This window comes from Erpetoichthys calabaricus, chromosome 14 (genome assembly GCF_900747795.2).
Source record: "Erpetoichthys calabaricus chromosome 14, fErpCal1.3, whole genome shotgun sequence".
NCBI lineage: Eukaryota > Metazoa > Chordata > Cladistia > Polypteriformes > Polypteridae > Erpetoichthys > Erpetoichthys calabaricus.
In genome coordinates, this window is record NC_041407.2 from 64,166,455 (window position 1) to 64,188,632 (window position 22,178).

General features: G+C 40.3%; 1 protein-coding gene and 1 long non-coding RNA gene across 4 annotated transcripts in view; one reads left to right on the top strand and one right to left on the bottom strand.

Moving 5' to 3' along the window:
- The window catches only part of LOC114664543 (histone deacetylase 1), a 681,169-nt gene that overhangs the window by 429,410 nt on the left and 229,581 nt on the right, over positions 1-22,178 (top strand). The gene's annotated exons all lie outside the window — the stretch shown is intronic.
- Positions 1-22,178, bottom strand: part of LOC127525859 (uncharacterized) — a 127,407-nt gene that overhangs the window by 90,042 nt on the left and 15,187 nt on the right. Inside the window, exons 3-4 of one of the 3 annotated variants that reach the window (XR_007933432.1) lie at positions 17,151-17,233; positions 14,860-15,025 (exon numbers count right to left, since the gene is read on the bottom strand). This is a non-coding gene — a long non-coding RNA (uncharacterized LOC127525859). Of the gene's footprint in view, positions 1-14,859; positions 15,036-17,150; positions 17,234-22,178 lie in introns of those variants that run through there. The other 2 variants (XR_007933434.1, XR_007933433.1) reach the window with 2 other exon arrangements.

Sequence of the window (22,178 nt, forward strand, 5' to 3'; positions counted from 1 at the left end):
GGTTGGATGAAACATGCTCTGGTTTATCACAGTCCTGAATTTGTTTTCTCCATGTCTTCTTGATTTTGTCACCCACAATATTGTAATTATTTTTATTTTGTATTTGGCCGATGCTTTAATCCAAGGATACTTACAAAATGAGAACTAAGTACAATGAAGTATTTTCTGACAACTGTACCACAGGTTACATAAGTGACCTGCTCAGGGTCACTCAGAGAGTCGGAGGTAGGAATTCAGCTGGGATCCTTGAGTTTAAAAATACAATATGTTGACAACTAGCAGCATCATGATCTGTCCAAGGATGTGCAGGTTAGAAGAAATGGCAAGTCAGGGGATGAAGACAAGAAATATCCAAGTGATTCAATTATCTTTTGGAGTTCAGTTAAATAATATAGCACATTTCTAAATCCATCTAGATTAGGCTGTCCACAAAAAGTGAGTGATCACGCAAGAAAAAGACCAGTGAGTGAGGCCATCAAGAAACCTACGAGAGCTCTGAAGGAGTCACATGTTATGGTAACTAAGATAGAACAGACTGTGCAGATGAAAACATTGCTTGAGTGCTTCCTCATTCATAGCTTTATGGGCGAATGGCAAAGAGAAAGCCACTGTTAAAAAAACACAAACAAAAACTCACATGACATCTCAGAGTTTGCCAGAAGGCACATGGGGGACTATGAAGTTAGATGGAAGAAGTTGAAGCTTCCATCAAACTAAATGTTTGGTCTGAATGCTGCACATTATCAAACACACACCATCCCTAATGTGAAGCATGGTGGTGACAGCGTCATGTTATGTGGTGTCACACACACGCGCTTAGGAGGCAGTCGACAAGCCTGGAGGTAAATGAAATATCGCGAGACAAGGGGTCGATCCGTGATAATAACGCCTCTCTCTCTCTCTTCAGAAAAGAAGAAGAAATATAAAATACTTGCAATACTTCTGGGTTCCCAAGAGGGCGACCAATCGTCGCGTCCTCCTCTGACTCCCAAAGACAACATCATTTCCGGTTCCACCCCAATGACATCATTTCTAATTTCAAATCACTTCCGGCTTCCAAAGATGACGTCACCTCCGTCTGCTAGCCAAGATGTCATCTCCTGCCAACTCACTTCCATCTGCCATATTTTCTTGTATAAAAACGCCATTTTCAAGTCTGTAAAACTTTCAATTACTATACTGTATTTTGATCGCAAATTCTGTTTTTTTTCTCATTTTTGTCCTTTGGACATTATATGGGGAACACCCCCAACTCTTTTTGTGGTGTTGGAGTCTTCTGATTTATCACAGTGGATACTTCTGTACAGTATGCCCTGGAACGCTTGTGAGGGTAGAGAGGAAAAGGAATGCAGCAAAATATGGGGAAATCCTGGAGGTAAACCTGATGTGGTCTGCAAGAAGCCTACACCTCGGAAGAAGATTTGTTTTACTGTAAGACAGCCACCCCAAGCATAAAGCAAAAGATACCCAGGAACGACTTAAAAACAACAACATTAAGGTCCTGGAGTGGCTGAGTCAGAGTCCACATCTCAGTCCAATTGAGAACATCTTCACACACATTTCCCATGGACTCTGACAGAGGCTGATAGAGATAAGTGCAGTCATGGCTGCCAAAGTTCGGTCAGTCAGTCATTGTCCAACCCGCTATATACTAACAAAAGGTCACGGGGGGTCTGCTGGAGCCAATCCCAGCCAGCACAGGACACAAGGCAGGAACAAACCCTGGGCAGGGCACACACACACACACACACACACCAAGCACACACTAGGGACAATTTAGGATCGCCAATGCACCTAACCTGCATGTTTTTGGACTGTGGGAGGAAACTGGAGCACCCGGAGGAAACCCATGCAGACCCGGGGAGAACATGCAAACACTAGCAGGGAGGACTCAGGAAGCTAACCTTATTGTGAAGCAGCAGCACTACCACTGCACCACCGTGCCGCCCACTGCCAAAGTTGCATTTACTTAATACTGAATTGATGGGATGAAGATTTATGTGATCAATTGATTTGTGCTTTTATATTTCTAATCAGTTTAGGCCACTTTGCAGAGATCTGTTTTCACTTGGACAACAAGGAGAATTTTTCTGTTGGTTAATATCAAAATGGCCAAATAATTCAAAAAACAATGTTATTCAGTGTTGAAAAGAAATGTTTCATGGGCACTGCATAAGCACCGTTTAGTTTTACAAAATGAACTTCTCTATTTAAATAGTTTTGAAGGATTTTTTTTTCAAATCACAGATGCACAGATGCTTCTTTTAGTTTACCTTTGAAAAATGGTGCAGTCAAATCACAGCAAAGTTCACCTTTTAATGGCAGGCAATTCTGAACCTTTCACCGTCAGATCAGCTCTGCCACTTTATCTAATATTAAGATCTGTGTAATTTTTTCATCTTAAAGTTCTAAATAATGTAACAGCTGCACTTGATTTTCTTTCGCTGTCTTTCTTTCCATAAAAGTGTGATGTGAATGCAGCACACACTCCCAAACCGCAGCCCTGACAGACTGCATGGCCTGACCTGAACACCCTGAATAAGAGGAATGGTTTAAATGATTAGAAGTTCAGTTTAACACAAGTTCATCTAGCAGACAAAAGTCTCAGGGCTCATCTTGTCTGTCATTTTGAATTAAACTTTATCCAGAGATATAAATCATGAAAATTATTTTTTTTATCTTTGAGTTGTCTGGAGAAGTCATTCCCCATAAACCTCTAAAGTCTTTGTTTTTTATCCTAATCTGAGCACTGTATGTATGAGTTTGCATGGCGTCCCTGTGTCTGTGTGGATTTTTCCCAGAGTTCTACGGTTTTCCTCATGTATCACACCCATGTGTTTTTTATCCTAATCTGAGCACTGTATGTATGAGTTTGCATGGCGTCCCTGTGTCTGTGTGGATTTTTCCCAGAGTTCTACGGTTTTCCTCATGTATCACACCCATGTGTTTGTTAGGTTCTCTATTGGGCCTGTGTTAGTGTGAGCGTGTGTGAGAGTGGTCTATGTGATAGACTGGCCCCTTTGTTTTCTGCTGCCTTTGGACACGAGAAGGTTACACAGACACAGCTTACTCAAATCCCCTATTTAAAACAAACTAGGAGCTGGTAAGGGATAAAACCAGATGCTCAACCAGAGGCATTAACTTCAAGGGAGTCATGAGAGGTGACACATTTGATAAGAGATGACATGACTGAGGTGTTTAAAACTATGAAGGGAATTAGTACAGTGGATCGACACTGTTATTTTGAAACTAGTTCATCAAGAGTACAGGGACACAGTTGGAAACTTGCTGAGGGTAAATGTTGCACAAACTTTAGGTGGTTTTTCTTTACACAAAGAACCACAGACAATTGGAATAAGTGACCAAGTAGTGTGGTAGACAGTAAGACTTTAACGGCCTTCAAAGCTTGACTTGATGTTCCTTTGGGGATTTAATTAGATAGGACCAGTGAGCTTTGTTGGACTGAATGGCCTGTTCTCATCTAGATTGTTCTAATTGAGTCAGACAAAACACAGACTAGAAGGACTAAAGGAAGTCTTAGGGCCATGTCACTTTTTAAGTTGTAGCCTTAGCTAGTCAGAGGCAGTTGGTGGTGTGGTCCTGTGAAGTCAGTTGCATAATATGGCATACTTCGAGACTCACTCCAACTAGTTTACGACTTGCTGTTTGAGTTTGTCTTCAGTTGTTGAGGTGAGCTTTGTGTGCATGACAGCAGATAACCAAATGAATGCTCAGCTGGAAGTATAATGGACAGATGAGGAATAAGGAATACAGCTGTTTTGATCCTCACAAACAGAAGAAAGGCTCATCTGTCTGATGTCTCGTGTTTTACATAACATGACAGAATGGAAAAAAACAAAAGCAAGGGCTGAGATTGTGGCTGAGCTCACCATAGCTGTTAACCCTTTGCACGGCAGCAGCTTCGTCAGGCAGCACATTATTGGCTTTCTCAGAAAGAGGCGAGAAGGACTGTGCTGGAAAGTCAGCACTCAGTTGGTAAGTTTGACATGCCCAGTGATCATCATGGTCCAGCAATGAGATTAACAACTCAGTAGGCATGACAGAATGGAAAAAATACAAAATAAGGGCAGACTGTTAACCCTTCATACAGCACCGGCTTCATCGCGCCGCTCGATTGAGAAGGACTGTGCTGGACGGCCATCAGATTGTCACTAAAGGTGACATGGCCAGATATTTTCTGTCATCTTAACTGACATGGTTCTCATTCAGCAAGTCTGACATGTCCGATGGCTAGAAGTCACATAATGGAACATCGGCTTTAGTGAGCCAACCCAAGAAGATTGAAATAAACAAGAGTGCACTGTCCTTCCAGTTATAAGGCCCCAGAAAAATAAAAAAGAAAATGAAAGAGGAGGAAGAAAAGTTCATCTGTGGTCTACGGATCTTGACCCCCCCAGCATAGAGAAGTCACCTCACCAGCTCACTTTACTCGCAAGATGATGTCACTGCAGATTTTATAGCATGTTTTCAACTGAACTTTGTCATATAATACTACAAATCAAAATAAACGAAAAACCAGTTTGCTTGCCCATAATAATATGTTTAAATACAAAAATAAACCGAATGTAAAATATATAAATGATTTTATCAGCTCAAAGTAGAAAATGTTCTACTATTTTTTAAATGTACATACTTGTCAAGACCAGCACCTCTCCTTCACCAGGTCACAACTGTCAAAAAAGACCCCAAGGGGAACGTCAGAGAGTCTGCTTTCCAGCCCCGGTGTATTTCCCACATGCACATATAAATCAAGCTCGATTTCAAGCAATAAACGAAAGGCCATCTCTGTTTACAGTAAGATGAAAGGATGAAATCAAGCAGCTTCCCTCCGAAATAGAAGCTGACGAAGGGAGGGACGCAAAGCTAAACAGAAATGCAGGGTGCCGAATTAAGCAGCAGGTGATGAAAGACAAGGTATTAATAAGATGGCGGTGGGCCTTGCACCAAAGACATTCCTGCAGCTGTCCCTTTTGGGGCTGTGCCAGCAAGCAGTGGGCGCACAAGGTGACAGATGAGGCAGTGTGGCAATGCAAAGCAGGCAACAGTCAAGTGTGAAGAAGCACAATGCAGTTATTCACTATTGTGTCGGAGAGTGCGAGCCGCGCAAGAAGACACGGCAAACAATCTCAGACATATGGGGCTTTGCATGAAAATTGAGGAAGAGAGAATAGCAAGAAAGAAGCACATCCACTTGGCAGCTGGTCACTGCATGAAAACCGATTAATAGCCAAAGAGGTTTCTGTTGTTTTCTGGTAAACGACTCAAAAAACAGCAGAAAAGATAATCCAGAGTTTGTTAAATGGTGCAGCAGATGAGAGGACAAAAATCCAACCGCTACCCCCCACCTAAGTGATGATAAATGAGATTATCCTTAAATGCAGTTCAGTTAATTAGCAGGAAGAAGTACACTAGCTGCCTTTCCCTTACAAATGGCAAACATCAAAAGAAAGGTTCTCTCTTTTTTTCCTGAACAAGCTTTCATTGTTTAAATGTACTTAATAGTCTTGTTAGGCTGCCATTGACAGATCTGCTGCGTGTATGAGAAAAATGAAGGTTTAACCAGTGGGGGTGTTTGACTCAGCTATGGTGTGGTATGGCTGGTCTGGAATGAGAAGTCCTCAATTATCGAACCCCATCCTGATGTCTTAGAAAAAAAAAAAAAAAACTTATACAAATAGTATCTGGCAGGACAATGGGTTTGATCTGAAATTGGCAAAAAAATATAATAAAGTGATGGATTCACTATAATGAGAAGACAGATTGGGCTCAGCAAAGGCACTCAGCCATATATAAAGGTAAAGGCTTTAATGGGTGGTGCAGCGATTAGCACTGCAGCTTCACAGTTCCAGAATCCTGGACTGGCCCCTCGACCCGATTCCAGTTTGTGTTTAGTTCTCTTAGTGTGTGCTTGCATTTTCGTACATGTAATCCGTAATCCTGTCATGTCACAAACACGTGCATACTGCTGACTCTGAATTAATCTGTGTGACAGTGGAGGTGAGCTCCGCACCAAACTGATAACTGACTTGAACTCAGTGCCGAAACTGGAATGAGTGGGTTTGGAAAATGGGATGTGCAGATGGAGACATCAGAATCACAACCTGAATTCACTTTCATTGGCCAGGTACACTAATGTATTGATAGTATTGCTGCAACGTAAGAGGTTAACACAGAAAACAAAATAATAAGAAGATACAGTATAAAATATGAGGCAGCATACAAGGACAGTAAAAATAGATAGGATTAAGATGTCCAGCCAGTATAGTGTGCAGGTATACAGAGATACTGAGTAGAAGTTCAGACCTGATTAGTCAGAATAACTGTAATTGGAATAAAATGGTTTAGGTGACACATTGGTTTAGCATTCACTGTACAAAGACGGTTGCTGGAGTGCAGTCTTTGAAACAAGTGATGCACTGGGCAAGTCAGATTAGCAATGATCTTTGTGGCCTACTTCCTCACCCTGAACTCAGCTAGGACTTGAATGTGAGGTTAAGTTACAGCCTATGATCTTTTCACATACTCTGATGATGCATTGCAGATTGGCCTTAGCCTGAACACAGGCAGCAACAAACCAGACAGTTATAGATGAGGTTAGAATGGACTCGATGATGGCTCTGTAGAACTGGACCAATATTGCTGAGGGGAGATTGAATTTCCTCAGCTGACACAAAAAGAACATTCGCTGATGAGCTTTCTTGAGTGTTGATCAAAGGATGTTGAGTCTGAACAGTTGGAGATACTTGTACTCTCTGGCAGGGAGCCAGTAAGATATTTAGGGAATGAGCACAGGAGAGAGAGCAAAGTCACAAAAACAAAGGTCAAAACCAGAAGGCTAAATAGATAATCAAAATAGAAGGGAAGATCAAACATGACACTCACAGAAAAATGGAATGATCGGAAACCAAAATAAGCAGAGAGAAAGAGTCATAAACTAAGGTAGCATACTACCCAAATCACAGAGAGGAGGATACTTACTAGAAGAATAAGGAGTATATCCCACAAGTTCCAATCGCAGAAGTTGAAAAATGGCACTAAGAATGGGGAAAGCTCAGGAAAAATTAACAAAAAACCTCAGATCATAACAGAAAAGCACAACAATAGTGTTGCTTTTGTATGTGTCCAGCAATTAGCTTCTATGTATTAAAACATGTGAATTATAACTTTTTAGTATTTATTGTTTACAGTATAGGGTACTAGCTGTGTCTCAGACAGGTTGAAATCCAAGTAATCAACATGAACCTCAGTGTTAACATTTGCAGCACACAATCTATTGGAAATGCATTGTGTAATGCAAGTGAAAATAAAATACATTGCATTTGTTATTCTAACAGATTCATTATTTGAACCATCTGCTGGAATGACAAATGCAATGCACATGCCTCTGTTATATCCCATTTGCTACGGGATTCGTAAAAGCAGGGTTAATATTTGTGATGCACCAACTGTTGGAATGACAGAGATATAGTTACTGAATGAACATATAGACAAACAGACACTTATTTTTTATCAAGGTGGATGTGATTTCAGAACTAACTCAAAATTGATGCCAAAAATCTCAGTATGAAGTACAGTGGAACCTTGGTTTGCGAGTAACTTGTTTTACGAGTGTTTTGCAAGACGAGCTAGAATTTGTAGTAAATTTTGACTTGATAAACAAGCGAGGTCTTGCAATACGAGTAGTATGTATACGCTTTGTCTGCTGAGCGTCATATGATCACAACTGAGCTGATGGTTCGTCTCTCTCTTTCTCACTGTGGGATTGTGGGCAATCATCTCCCATTCTCCGTCTGAGTCGGCGTGCCTCACTCATATAGTCAACATCCATATGAGCGTATACTGTTTACTACAGCATTGTGACTGTGTGTGTGTGTGTGTGCGCGCACGCTGTGATGTGCGAGTCCCTGTCTTGCACCCCAAAACACGAAGCTGAGTCTCAGTACTTTAGCAACACCAGCTTTATTCAGCTTGAAACAGCAACAGCGCAGTTATTTATTGTAGCGGGATCTGCCACTTTCCTATACACAGACACAGCAGTCAGGCAGGGCCGTGGCCAAGTAGTACTGAGCCCTGCGCATTTATAATGTTCCTTGTATCAACCATCGACGGCAGGCGCTTATAGCATGTCCACGATCTTTTCGGATTCACTTTTACGGCGAACTGCTACAGCCCTGGGAGACTGCGTTTGCTTTGGGACGCTCTTCCGCGTGTCGTCCCGTTGGGTGGAATCCCACAAGACTTTAGAAACTCACTCACACCAGCCATGATTCTTTTCAAAGGTAAAGTGCAGGTAAATTTGTTTTATATATTTTTACTTTATATTTTGTATTAATCATTTTTATATGAATAGTTTTGGGTTGTGGAATGAATCATCTGAGTTTCCATTATTTCTTATGGGGAAATTCACTTTGATATACGAGTGCTTTGGACTGCGAGCACGTTTCCGGAACGAATTATGCTCGCAAACCGAGGTTCCACTGTATTATAGTCTCTTTTATCTTTAAATTTCTGATGTTGGAGAGCAATAATCCTTTGGGGATTCATCGTCAACTAGTCAATATGTACCATTACCAGCCATCATCCTATGTCACAGTCCAAAGATAAGTTACAGAACTCTATTGCGGCAGAACATGTCTTTTGAAGATGACCCAAGGTGTGACCAATTTTTGACATTCACAACATATGAAAATGTTGCTACCATGTAGCAAATCAGAGAATTACATGAAGATGGCATGTGGGATAGCAGACACCTTAGAAGTAGGCCCTAGGAGTCATAGTGGACTCATCACTATCTACATCCAGACAGTGTCCAGAAGCCATCAAAAAATCTAACAGAATGTTGGGTTTAATATCACGAGGTGTGGAGTACAAGTCAAGGAAGGTTAGGGTTAAGTTTTATAGCATACTAGTGAGGCCTCACCTGCAGCACTGTGTTCACCTTTAGTCTCCATATTACAAGAAAAGACACAGCAGCGCTAGAGAAAGTCCAGGAGAGTGACTAGACTAGGAAGGATGACCTATGAGAAGAGACTGAAGGAGCTGATACTTTTCAGTTTAAGCAAACAGAGGTTAACAGGGAAGATGATCATAGTGTTCAAAATTATGAAAGGAATTAGTACAGCAGATTCCAGTTGTTCCTTTAAAATAAATTCTGCAACAAGAACCTGGGAACACAGCTGGAAGCTTGTTAAGGGTACATTTCACACAAATGTTAGAAAGTTCTTCACACAAAGAACCATAGACACATGTAGTTAATTACCAGATAGTGAGGTGAAAATTAAGACTTTAGGGACCTCCAAATCTTGATATGATGTTATTTTGGGCCATCTAGATGAATAGAATGGGCAAGCTTATTGGGCTGAATGGCCTACAATATTTCAAATATTTCTAATGTTCCACTATAGGGAATAGCTATGGATCAACTGACTGCATTCTTCATGAGCCAATTAAACCTGAGCAAGTGAACTCTCTAGCACACAATATTAGATTGGACAACTTCCCATTCATCATCGCAGAGCAGTTTAAGTACCTTGGGGTAAACATCACTAGTAAATATAAACCTCTTTTTCAACAAAATTTTGCAGTCTACATGGAAAAACTTAAACAAGACGTGCATAAATGGTATACCGTCTATCTCATTTTAGCAGGGAAAATCAACATTGTCAAGATGAATATCCTTCCCAAGCTTCCTTTTCTATTTCAAAGCATCCCCATATACATTAATGTTTTTTTTAAGAAATTAGATTCAATTATAACCTAATTTATTTGGAATTCGTAACAGCCACACATGCAAAGGGTGACCATACAACAACCTAAACAGAAGGTGGCATGGCACTGCCTAACTTTCAATTTTATTATAAGGTGGCAAATATGCGAGCTATAAAAACCTGGACATGGACACATATTGATGAACACCCACAAGCCTGGTCCTCAATAGAAATAAAATTCTGCAGTACTTCTTTATATTCCTTGCTTCATACCCCAGTAAATATATGTTATCGTTAATATACTAACAACCCAATGGTACTTCATTCAATCAGAATATGGAACCAATGTAGGAAGCACTTCAAGAGAAGCTTTTGTTTGTGGCACCTCTACATGATGACCACCTGATTCCATTTTTTAATGTTTGGAAAACGTATAGAGATTAAATCATTAGAGAACTGTATGTAGATAACATGTTCACATCCTACGAACAACTACACTTCAAATTTAACTTCCCATCAACACAATTTTTCCACTACTTTCAAATGAGAAACTTTGCTAAACATTGTAATGCTCACTTCCCACCTATTTTAATTCCAGAAGAAATATTGATCAGTCTTGAAGACTCAGACAGTATTTCTATAATATATAAAAATATTTTAAAGTCCCTTTCTTTCAAAGATCCCAGAGTACCGTGGAAAAAGGATCTCTTAGTCAACATTTCAGAAAAGGAGTGGAAGGTAGCCATGCACAGAAGTCACTCGAGCTCCATACATGCAAATCATTCAGTTATTCAACTAAAAATCTTTTATCGAACACATCTATCACATTTAATATTGTTCAAAATGTTTCCAGGGCAAGATCCATATGTTTTGGAGGTGCACCAAATTAACATCATTCTGGACAAAAATCTTTGCATGCCTAATCAGACAGTCTTGGTGTCACAATCCTTCCTAATCCACTAACTGCTGTGTTTGGTGGACTCCCAGATGGGCTTAAAGTGGAGAAGGACAAACAAACTGTGATTGCCTTTACTACACTATTGGCACGCAGACTTATCTTCCTCAACTAGAAGAATCCCACCCCACCTCTTTTAAATCAGTGGGTAACTGATGTTATATACAATTTGAAATTGGAAAAAATCAAATTCTAAATTAGAGGATCTGTGCAGAACTTTTACAAAATATGGTAGGATCTAATCAGTAACATTTTAGAATAAGCATTTATATTGGGGAAAAGGACTCTCTTCTCTCTTTTCTACTTTTAGAGTTTTACTCTGGCTGTTGGCCTTCCTCTCTTTCTGTTGGGTGGGGGTTGAATTTAGTTTTGTTAAGCTTGACTTGATTGTATGGAATGTGACTTGCTTTTAATAAAATCAATAAATCAATCAATAAATAAACAAATAAAGATGACGTACACATTGAATATTGACTCCTGACATGAAACATCACCACCCCTGATATTCCAAGCAGAATCTCGAACTAATAAATTCAGACTGGGTGAAATTCTGAAAAAGTTTTGCAACTGGGATGAAACTTATAGTAGACACATCACTGTGACCTCACATCAGAACAACAATCCAAACAAATGGAAGCATTGTGATTATACAACAGCAAAAAAAAAAAAAATTCATAATGTAAGCCAGTGTCACTAAGAGCATGTGAACAATTTGTTATGATGCTGAGATTGTAGTCCATATTGTTTGCATGCCTCAGATGCTCCACATAATATTTTGCTGATTTCCTAATTTATCTGCAGGCAATAAGGGAAGACGATAGGAATGTGGTCAACTGTGCCTTCTTTTGTTTCACGACAATTACATCTGTCATACTTGTATGGATTGCAAAGTCTGCTTATGTGAATATGTAGTATTTTGTGATAAAATGTATAATGGATATGTTGTGTTTTGCTGAAAAACCTAACAAAAATCTTATATTTATTCTGAGAACATTTTACAAAATGGGACATCTTATTACCAATTTAGTAAACACCATAAAGTTGATGTTATCAGTATTCGCAACTGCATTTAGTCACAACAGAATACAACATTTTTCACAGTTTGCTCAGTTTCTCAGTAAAATGGACATACCGTATAGCTTTTTGTGATGAACCTCTTCATGCTATTTAATCATAATTGTGTCAGTCAGGGGCTTACGTATAGTTTTACACCTCTAAATTCTACCTAGGTAGTGGGCAGAGGACAAGCTGGTTAGCAGAGTTTCTGGATTTTTGACAGTAACGGCGAGCAGGTTACTGACTAAATGCAGCCAAATCCTCTGTGTGTGTCAGATTCATCTTGCTCTCAGTTTGCTAGCATGTTCATTATGAGAGATGAAAAAACGAGTTATTGTGCATGGATCTGCTGGCACATTAGCTTTCCAGAACCTGTCTGTCAGGTTTCATTTTTGCGTTCTTGACATTGAATTCAACCACGCATAATTGGCTGTATTTAGAGTGACAGAGCTGCCCAGTAAAATGTAAATTTAAAAATTTTAGGAAGGATGCTTGATATAGATGGAAAATGAATATGCTAATTTTATTAACTGTCTCTTCTATACACATTGAACTTAATTTTGGTTTGTGGTAAATTCTCAAAAAGTGCTTGAAAATTGGACTTTTTAAATCTCATTTTCAGTGCCATACTTGCAAACGTTAGAAGTTGCAAATTGCATGCTGTAAGAGGCAAATCTTTTAAGTTAATAATAATAGTAAATATTCCTAAGTGTTTACTTAATTTTATTTGAATGTAGGTTTTACATAGATAACAGAAAATTCTATTTATCCCCATAAGCTAATAATTTAATGGAATGTTCTTAATGCTCTGTTAAATTTCTCTAGTTAAATAACAGAATGACCTCAGATTGTAGTTAGACAGCCAGAAAGAAACATGAAATATTAGACAGAGGGATACCAGGCATCTTGGGACCTTAAACCATCTTGGCCAGGAGGCCAGGGTAGTGCAAGTACAACGGGAGACTGCTTACAAAGACTATATGCTCCCCGGACACTGCAGGTGGCAGTCTTTCTGGACAACGGGACCAACTTGATTCCCCGCAGGGCTGGCTGGGATTTGTAGTCCCTAGAATGATGCAGCACTGCAGTACTCCGTCAGTGTCACCAGGGGGAGCTGCAGGGACAGATCATTCCCACTTCAGGGAACCTCAGCCTGACCTGGAAGTACCTCCTGCCGGTAGTCTCGTAACACCGGACATACTACTTGGTCAAGCATAAAAGGAGCCACTCCATCACCTCCAGTCGGAGGCAAGGGGCAGTGGACAACATTCGTCTGGAGAGAGAGAATGAGAGAGCGAAGGAAAGAAAGAAAAGAAATGTGGAGAAAGGAGAATTGTATTGGGGCAATCTGTGTACAGAGGTTGGTTAAAAATAAACCATTATTTGAACCTAAACTTATATTGGTGTCGGTGTGCTGAAGGTTTTGGGGCTCAGTGGTGCCACTTTTCTGACCATATATATGTTTTTCAAACGCAGGTCCAAGTGTATGTGATAATGGATAGAAACTTTAAGAAGTGTAACCTAGACACTTATGCCTTAAACGGAACATTATAGACAAGAACATTTTTTGGTTTTGTTTGTGTATTGTCAACTTTTTTCTTTATTCTTACTGTGAACTGTTTGCTTTCAATTTTACTAAAACTTTTAAAATGAAGACACTTGGACCGAGGAATTCTTTTTTGCACAACGTGTGGAAAGATCAGCCCTCGACACAGATAGACACACAGAAGTCCAAAACACACACACATTTATTTTCTTCCTTTAGCACAATGCACACAGTGCACAAACCCCACAATGCTCTGTCATTTTTCGTTTCTTTATTCTTCTGCTGCCTCCTCTCCTCTCCTCGCAAGCTCCGTACTCTGCTACCCAAATCCGGCTCCTCGAATGGAGTGAGGTGGCCTCTTTTATAATGCACCTGGATGTTCTCCAGGTGCTCCCTGACGCTCTTTTTGCAGCACTTCCTGGTGTGGCAGATGTGCTGCAGTCCAAGGCTATGGGATTGTCCAAGTGCCCTCTGGCGGTAGCCATGGTCCCCAACAGGACTGAGCTCCTAAGCTCCAGTCCTCTGGCCCCAATGCAAACCAGGTGGAGGTATTATCTCATGCCCCGGGGGAGGTGTTATCTCTCTCCTGGTCCTTCCAGGCGTCCCGGTGGGGCAAGGTTCCCGGTCGTCTGCCACAAACATTATAACACTAACTGCTGGAATGCTTTTCTATTAGCTGTATTTTGAACTACAGTATTTGGAAACCCTCGACAAAAGCAACTACACACGCTAATCAACAAAAGACGCCAACAGGCAATAATAGAATGTTCTGAGGGGCTTGGCGTGTTCAGATGACCATATGAAATTATCGGCGGTCAGGGCTGCCTCCCCTCAGTTCTTAGTCACTGTCTGTGTGGAGTTTGCATGTTCTCCGGGTGTCTGTGTGGTTTGACTTTGAGTCCACTGGTTTTCCTTCCACTTCCTAAAGACCCGCAGAATAGGTTTGCTGACAGCACTGAATTGGTATCGTGTGAGTGACCGAAGGTGTAACTTTTCCAGGGTTGGTTCCTTCACTGTGTTTGAAGCTGCCAGGACAGTCTCCAGCCTCTGCATATTTGAATTTGACAAACCAGGCACATGTCATGGATGAATATAATTAGTCACAGTTGAAAATGACTAAGTAGAAGTCCCACTTTTACATGATGTACTCAAAGGTGCCCATTTCAGTTTTATTAAATGAGCTGCTTTCTGTCTTTGGGAGGAATATGGAAACTTTTCCCAGTTACCAGGTCTGAACGTAAGACCCAAGTGTTCTTAGTATTCCATAGTCCTCATCATGAAATGATCCACTGAAATTCAGGTAGTCGCAGCATTTAAGGCCAAATTCATAATAATAATAATAATAATTATAATAATACAACAAAATTATTTTTTTACTTTTACTGGTTTTTGTTTTGACTTGGAGACTTGGAGCCTTGGAGATCAATTCCTAAGTATGTGCAGTGGATTCAGAAAGTATTTGGGTCCCTTGACTTTCAGCACACTTTATTGATTTTGTAGATTTAATTTTAAATGGATACATTTGCCATTTTTTGGCAATCAAGTCACACTCAATAACCCATGACAAACTGATAACTTACAGACAGGTTTGCAAATTTATTAAAAATCCAACAGTGAATTCTTTTCTTTACAGTATGTAGGCATTCAGACCCTTTGCTGTCGCATTCCCGATTGCAGTCAAGTGCATCCTGTTAGCTTTAATTCACCTTGAGATGTGTCTAGAACTTGATTGGAGTCCACCTGTGACAAACTGAATCGATTGGACATTGTTTAGAAAAGCACAAACTCTGCGTATATAAAGACGAACAATTCACACTGTATGTCAGGTCAAAAACCAAGCATTGAAGTCCTCAGAACTCTCTATAGGTCTCTGCTTTAAAATTGTGGTGAAGCAGCAATCAGGGCAAGGATATAAAGCCATGTCCAAAGCTTTGAGTGTCCCCTCCCCAGGAGAACAGTGGTCTTAGTAATTGTGAAATGGAAGAAGTTTGGAACCACCAGGAATCTTCCTAGAGTTGGCTGACCATTTAAACTGAGTAACCGGGCAAGGAGGGCCTTGGTTAGGGAGGTGACCAAGAACACTAATGGTTACTCTAACAGAGATGCAGAAGTCTTCTTCTGAGATGGAGAACCTGTCAAGAAGACAACCACCCCAAAAGCATTCCATCAATCAGGTGTTTATGGTAGAGTAGCTAGATGACAAAAATGTATATGACAGCATGCATGGAGTTCTCCAAATGAGACAAAAGTTGAACTCTTTCAGTAGAACTCCATGCACATTGTATAGTAAAGACCTGGCACAGCTCATCCCCTGTGGTGAAGCATGGGAGTGGCAGCATCATCTTATGGAAATGTTTCTCAGTGACAGGGACAAGGAGACTGACCAGAACTGAGCAAAGGATGAATGGAGCTAAATACAGAGATGTCCTTGGAAAAAGCAAATTAGCTCCAGGGTGCATGTAATCTCATACTGTGGCAATGGCCAGCTTTCAGCACAACACAAGGCATACAGCCGAGAGAACACTGGAGTGTCTTCAGGACTAGTCTCTGAATTGTCTCTGAATGGCCCACCCAAAGCCCAGACTGAAACCTCCATAAAACATTTGTGAAGAGAACCTGAAAATGGCAGCTTACATACACTTCCCATCCAGTCTAATGGAACATGAGAGGATCTGCAGAGAAGAATGAGGTCTAAGTCCCGATGTCTAAGTTTAGTAGAAATTTACTCAAGAAGACTCAAAACTCTAATTGCTGCCAAAAGTGCTTCAACAAAGTTCTGAAATAAGGGTCTGAATATGAACTGCATATGAAGAATCTGAAATAAATTTGTCCTTTCTGAGAGCACATTTTCACTTTACTATTATGGGTTATTGAATTTAGATTGATGGTAAAAAAATGAGATATCAATCCATTTAAAATTAAATCTACATCACAATAAAGTGAACAGAAAGGGGGTCTATCTATCTATCTATCTATCTATCTATCTATCTATCTATCTATCTATCTATCTATCTATCTATCTATCTATCTATCTATCTATCTATCTATCTATCTATCTATCCTGATTCTTTACTCAGATTCGTTTTTCGTGGTGTTTGCTCATTCTCATTACTTTCATGAATATAAATCATTTCCCTCAGAGTTAAAGGACGTTTGACTGAAGAGTTTAGATAGATAGATAGATAGATAGATAGATAGATAGATAGATAGATAGATAGATAGATAGATAGATAGATAGATAGATAGATAGATAGATAGATAGATAGATAGATAGATAGATACTTTATTAATCCCAAGGGGAAATTCACATTTTTTGTTTTTTGAGAGTTTTTGGCTCTCTGTCCAGGTGGGCTTCCCAACTTGTGCCCATTTGGCTTCCCTATGTGCCAACTACGTATAAGCAGTTCAATAAATATATGTTGCAACTGAAATCCACAGAGGTGAGCTCAAGGCCAAGAAAATAGCATTAAAAGTGGACTAAATTTTCCCTTAACTTAAATTTAAGCTTCTCTGGATGTTTTTAAGACATAGCTCATCCTTTGTTTGGAATTATTGTTAAAGCAGAAGTAAAATTGCTCTTCAGGGTTCTTATCTGTATTTACAGTTAAAAATAAATGTTTTAAATTTGGTATGTTTTAAATTTCTCCATACTTAAAAGTACAACAGTCAAGAAAGTGCTGAGAATCCCCCCGGATGAATGATAGACTGTGATGTTTTCATTTTGTCACCTTGCCTTTGGTTACAATCTGGTGCTGTTAGCTGCAGCCTCTGTTGAGCACTTCTTTCACTTTCCTGGCCCAGGTGCCCAGCTGCTAGCTACCAACGCTCACAGCTCATGGCTGCTTATATGCTGTGGGTCACTCACCTTCATTTTTTTGGGCCTGGCATCATCTTCAGTATCGCACTCTCCTCAGGTGCTCATTGAGCTTCTGCCAGCGGTACTTCCACCTGAACACACAAAGAACAGAGCGGTTGGCGAGCGTGATTATATCCTTGTGCTTTGAAACTGAAAACTCTGTTTCTCGTCGCTGACAAAGTCTTGGCTCCGCAGGGGTGCCCTGCAGCTGTACAATTCAGAGCCAGCGAACAAGAATGGAATACAGAAAGGCCCTGCTTTGTTTTAACTCCATTAGGAGACAGAAGGCAGCCAGGTGACTGTAACTTTTTTGGCATTCTTGTGTGTCCATTTCATGCTTCCCGCCTCCTAAAACGGCTTCTCTGCCCTGAATTAGAGGCCCTTTTGTTTTCTGTTATTTGACAGAGGAGATACAGCAGGAGTGAAGAAAAGCCACCTCCAGAAAATATCATTTTGTCTTGTTTTTAATCAAAGCCCATCTGCTCTTTTAGAGGAGACTTCATTTACTAATTCACTTACAGAGACACCATCTGGTCCTGGAAGTCTGAACCTCTGTAATCTCTCTTTGCCTTGTTTTCATACTTTTGATATTTTTTTTGTCTATTTGTTGTCCATTTTTGAGACTGCTTATCATTTTCATTGAGCAGGACACATACTTTGTTAAAAAGAGACTGAAAGAGATGTAAATTGGACTTAAAAAGAAATCTAGAAAGCCTTTTAGATGAGTTTTCCTTAACTGTTCACTCTCTGAGTATGCAGTGAATGACAATTAAATTTGGAGACATCTCTCAATTATAAAAAAAAAATCTTAGAAGGTTGGAAGGAGACGAGATGTGATGTTCTCAGAGAGATACTTTCATGTCCCGCGAGACAAGTCTTTGTGCCAAGAGATTTAACCACGCCCGGGGCTGGAAATAAAAGACAAAGAGTAGATGACAAAGTAGAACGTCATGAAAAATTCAAAAACGTTGGTGTGATACGCATGCAGAGCAGGTTAGAAATAATGGAAGTATGAAAATTCGAAATGCTCAAATAATGGATAATAAAGATTGCATTAGCGCAAACAAATGGAAATTATTACTCGGTGAAATAACAGAACAGTGAAAAGAGATACACATTTCTTGTAGAGAGAAAGAAATGATATTCACTCATGGGCAGTTATACGTTGCATTGTCATGATGTAATTCCAAACACGGAATCAAAAATCAATGCGATATTGATGAAAAAATAAAAGTGAAAAGAGATTGAATATATGAACATAGGTGATATGGCAGAAGTGCGTCACGCGAGATGTAGATCACGCGGCACGGCAGCAGCAGCAAGCCAGCAACTGATTGAGAAAAGAGGAGGTAAAAAAAAACTGCATTTGTTTCCCATTGTATCACTGTTTAAAAGGGGTTTTCGGAGGAGGCCCCCTCTTCACAATGTGAGTGGCAGAGACGTGAAATGGCTGGAACGTAGCACAGGCCGGGTTGGGTGGTGGGTTGTTGGCGAGCAAAGCGAGCAAGGGGCAAAGCCCCTTAGTAAATATAAATGAATGAATTGGACAGTTGAGCATTGTGAGCCCTGCTCCCTCACGGTAGCCTGCTGACTCCCTGTCTGTTGAGTTTACATGATCTGTCCTCGTCTAGGTGGGGTTTCTTTCCAGCTTAAGTGCATAACATACACACTCACTGGGTAAATTATTAGGAACACTATGCCAGTATTGGGTAGGGCCTTGTTTTGTTCTCAAAACAGCCTCAATTGCATGGATTCCACAAAATGTTGGAAACATTGCTTTGAGATTCTAGTCCATGTTGACATGACTGCATCACACAATTTCTGCAGATTTGTCAGCTGCACATTTATTTGGGGGCGGCATGGTGACGCAGTGGTCAGGAGACCTGGGTTCACTTCCCAGGTCCTCCCTGCGTGGAGTTTGCATGTTTTCCCCATGTCTGTGTGGGTTTCCTCCAGGTGCTCCAGTTTCATCCCACAGTCCAAAGACATGCAGGTTAGGTGTATTGGCGATACTAAAACTGTCCCTAGTGTGTGCTTGGTGTGTAGGTGTTTGTGCCCTACGGTGGACTGGCGCCCTCCCTGGGATTTGTTTCCTGCCTTGCACCCTGTGTTGGCTGGGATTGGCTCCAGCCGACCCCCATGGCCCTGTGTTAGGATATAGCGAGTTGGACAATGACTGACTGATTTATTCGGCAGATCTCTCATTCTAGCACATATCCAGTGACTCAGAAGGCTACTGAAGAACACTGAACTAAGTGTTATGTTCATGTAACCATTTTGAGATCACTTTTGCTTTGTGATGGGGTGTATTATCATGCTGGAAGTGGCCATTAGAAGATGCGTGAATTGTAGCCATGAAGGGATGCACATGGTCAGCATCAATACTCAAACAGGTTGTGGCATTCACACAATGACTGATCTGTGTTAATATGCCCAAAATGTGCAAAGAAAACATTGACCTCACTATTACAGCACCACCAACCTGGACTGTTGACACAAGGCAGGCTGGGAGCATTGATCCATGCTGTTGGTGCCAAATTCTAATCCTACCATCTGCGTCCCTGCAGACCAGCCTTCAGCTGTGTAGGTTTGGTAAGCCTGTGCTCACTGTAACCTCTGCTTTCTGTCCTTGGCTGACAAGAGTGGAACCCGACGTGGTCTTCTGCTGCTGCAGCCCATCCGCCTCAAGGTTTGACATGTTGTGAATTCTGTTTTTTCTGCTCAGAGTGGTTATTTGAGTTACTGTAGCCTTGCTGCCAGCTTGTATCAGTCTGGCCATTCTCCTCTGCCCTCACTCATCAATGAGGCGTTTCCATACAGAGTTGTTGCTAACTGGATGTTTTTTTTTTTTTTTTTACTGTCTCATTTACAAAGTATAAGGAACGTATTGGAATCGTCCAAAAATTCTATTTTGAGATTTTGATGAATCTCAACGGTTTAGACCTCCCTGAGTCCAAATATTCAGTTTTTGGAATTATGTCTGTGAGTCTGTGTGTGTGTGTATGTCAACATAATAACTTCAGTAGGCTTTCACTTAGGTCAACCAAATTTTGCATATAAGTATTAGGTACAAAATGTAGATTTCTATCAACTTTTGGGCTATTTCCGCTAACCGGAAGTGGAACTTTACCTGAACCGTTTCCCCAAAAATATTAAAAATTTGACAATTTCACATCATATCATGGTAAAGCACCACATTCTAAGCATTTTTTGTCGCTTTACATTTTTTCAAAAAACGACTAGTTTTCAAGATAATCACAATTTTCCGTTTGATATCCAGATGGTAATACATATTTGAGAAGATTTTTTGCTTTACAGAAACAAAATTTTCTATACAAGTGTTACATTACACACATTACCAAAGTCGCCTGCAACTTTTGACCCACTTCTGCTTACTGGAAGTGGTAATATACCTGAATTGTTTGCCTAAATGAAGTTATCATGACAATTTTTTTATTCATGCAGCTGCAGAGTCTGATTTATTCACCTTTATTTTTACAATATTTGTTCAATATATTATTAATTTGATTTGATTTGTTGTTGATGGTTCTGTAATGTACATAATATAAAAATATAATCATTGTCTTGCAGTTTACTGCTCAAATATCCATCCCTATATCTGAGCATACGAGAAAGTCTAGGGCGGACCACTCCCGATTTTTTTTTTTTGAGTTTTTTCACCATTCTGAGTAAATTCTAGAGACTGTCGTGCATGAAAATCCCAGATCAGAAGTTAAAGAAATAATCCAACCTGTTTGTCTGTCTGTCTGTCCAAGTCTGGCACCAACAATCATGCCATGGTTGAAATCACTGAGATATGAACATTAACTGAAATTCCTGACCTGTATCTGCATGGCTTTATGCATTGCACTGCTGCCACATGATTGGCTGATTAGATAATGGCATGCATAAGCAGGTGTAAAGGTGTTCCTGATAATCTATCCAGTGACTTATTTATATACACCTAGTATTAAAGCATGCATTCTGCAAGCCATTTCATTTTTTTCTCATAGAATGGTTAACACAGTTATCATGACAGGACAGATGAGACCAGATTAACGTTTACATTCCCAGCCAAATAATTGCACAGGGATATGTCTAACATGTTAATTAATAAAGGACAATACAGAGAGGAGTGAAATGGTAACCGTTCTGTTGGTAAAGTAGTTAGTTTAAATTATGGAATGCAGGAGACAGCGATGGAGACAGCAAAGGAAGACAAAAAATGTTATTATGATTCCAGATAAATAAATGTGCATCCTGATCCATAAAAAAGGGCAGAAGTAAAGACTGAGCAGAGTTAATTTCTTTAAATGTTTAGATTAAACTTTTTTTCTTTGATAAGAGGTAATTTTATAATAATAAGCAAATAATATTTACGATCAAGATTAAAAAAATAAAAGGAAGACAGGTGGGCCCTGAACTGTTGTAGACGTTCTGTGTGATGTCAGATTTCAAGTTTGCTGACTGACTCTGAGAGCGAGCAGAGGAGAATGGAGAGAGCCCACGGGAACAACTTGAAGCACAGTGGAGGGCAAAATGCCAAGGGTTCTGTGGGCACCGATTGAAGTGGCAGATTGTCGTGTGGCAGACTCTGCAGAAGGGATTTTTAAAGGTGTCACTGACTTGCAGGCTGGCAGGCCATCATCCTCACTATTTTGTAACCCCTGTAGATTCAACTATCAAACTACCATGTGGACGTTGTACTGTTCAGTTGTGGTGAAGAAGGAGCTGAGCCAAAAGCTCTTGACTTATTGGTTAATCTGCACCTCTACCCTCACCTGTGCTCCTAAGTTTTGGGTAGTGACTGAAAGAAACACACTAGAGGCAGAAATGAGCTTGCTTAAAAGGGTATCTGGGCTCAGCCTTAGTGATATCTTGAGGATTGCAGACATTCGGGAGGAGTTCAAAGTAGAGCCGCTGCCCCTCTGCATACACAGGAGCCACCTGAGGTGGTTTGCACATCTGATTAGGATACCTTTCTTAACATCTCTTTGGGGAGGTGTTTTGGGCATGTCCAGCTGGGAGTGGATCTCA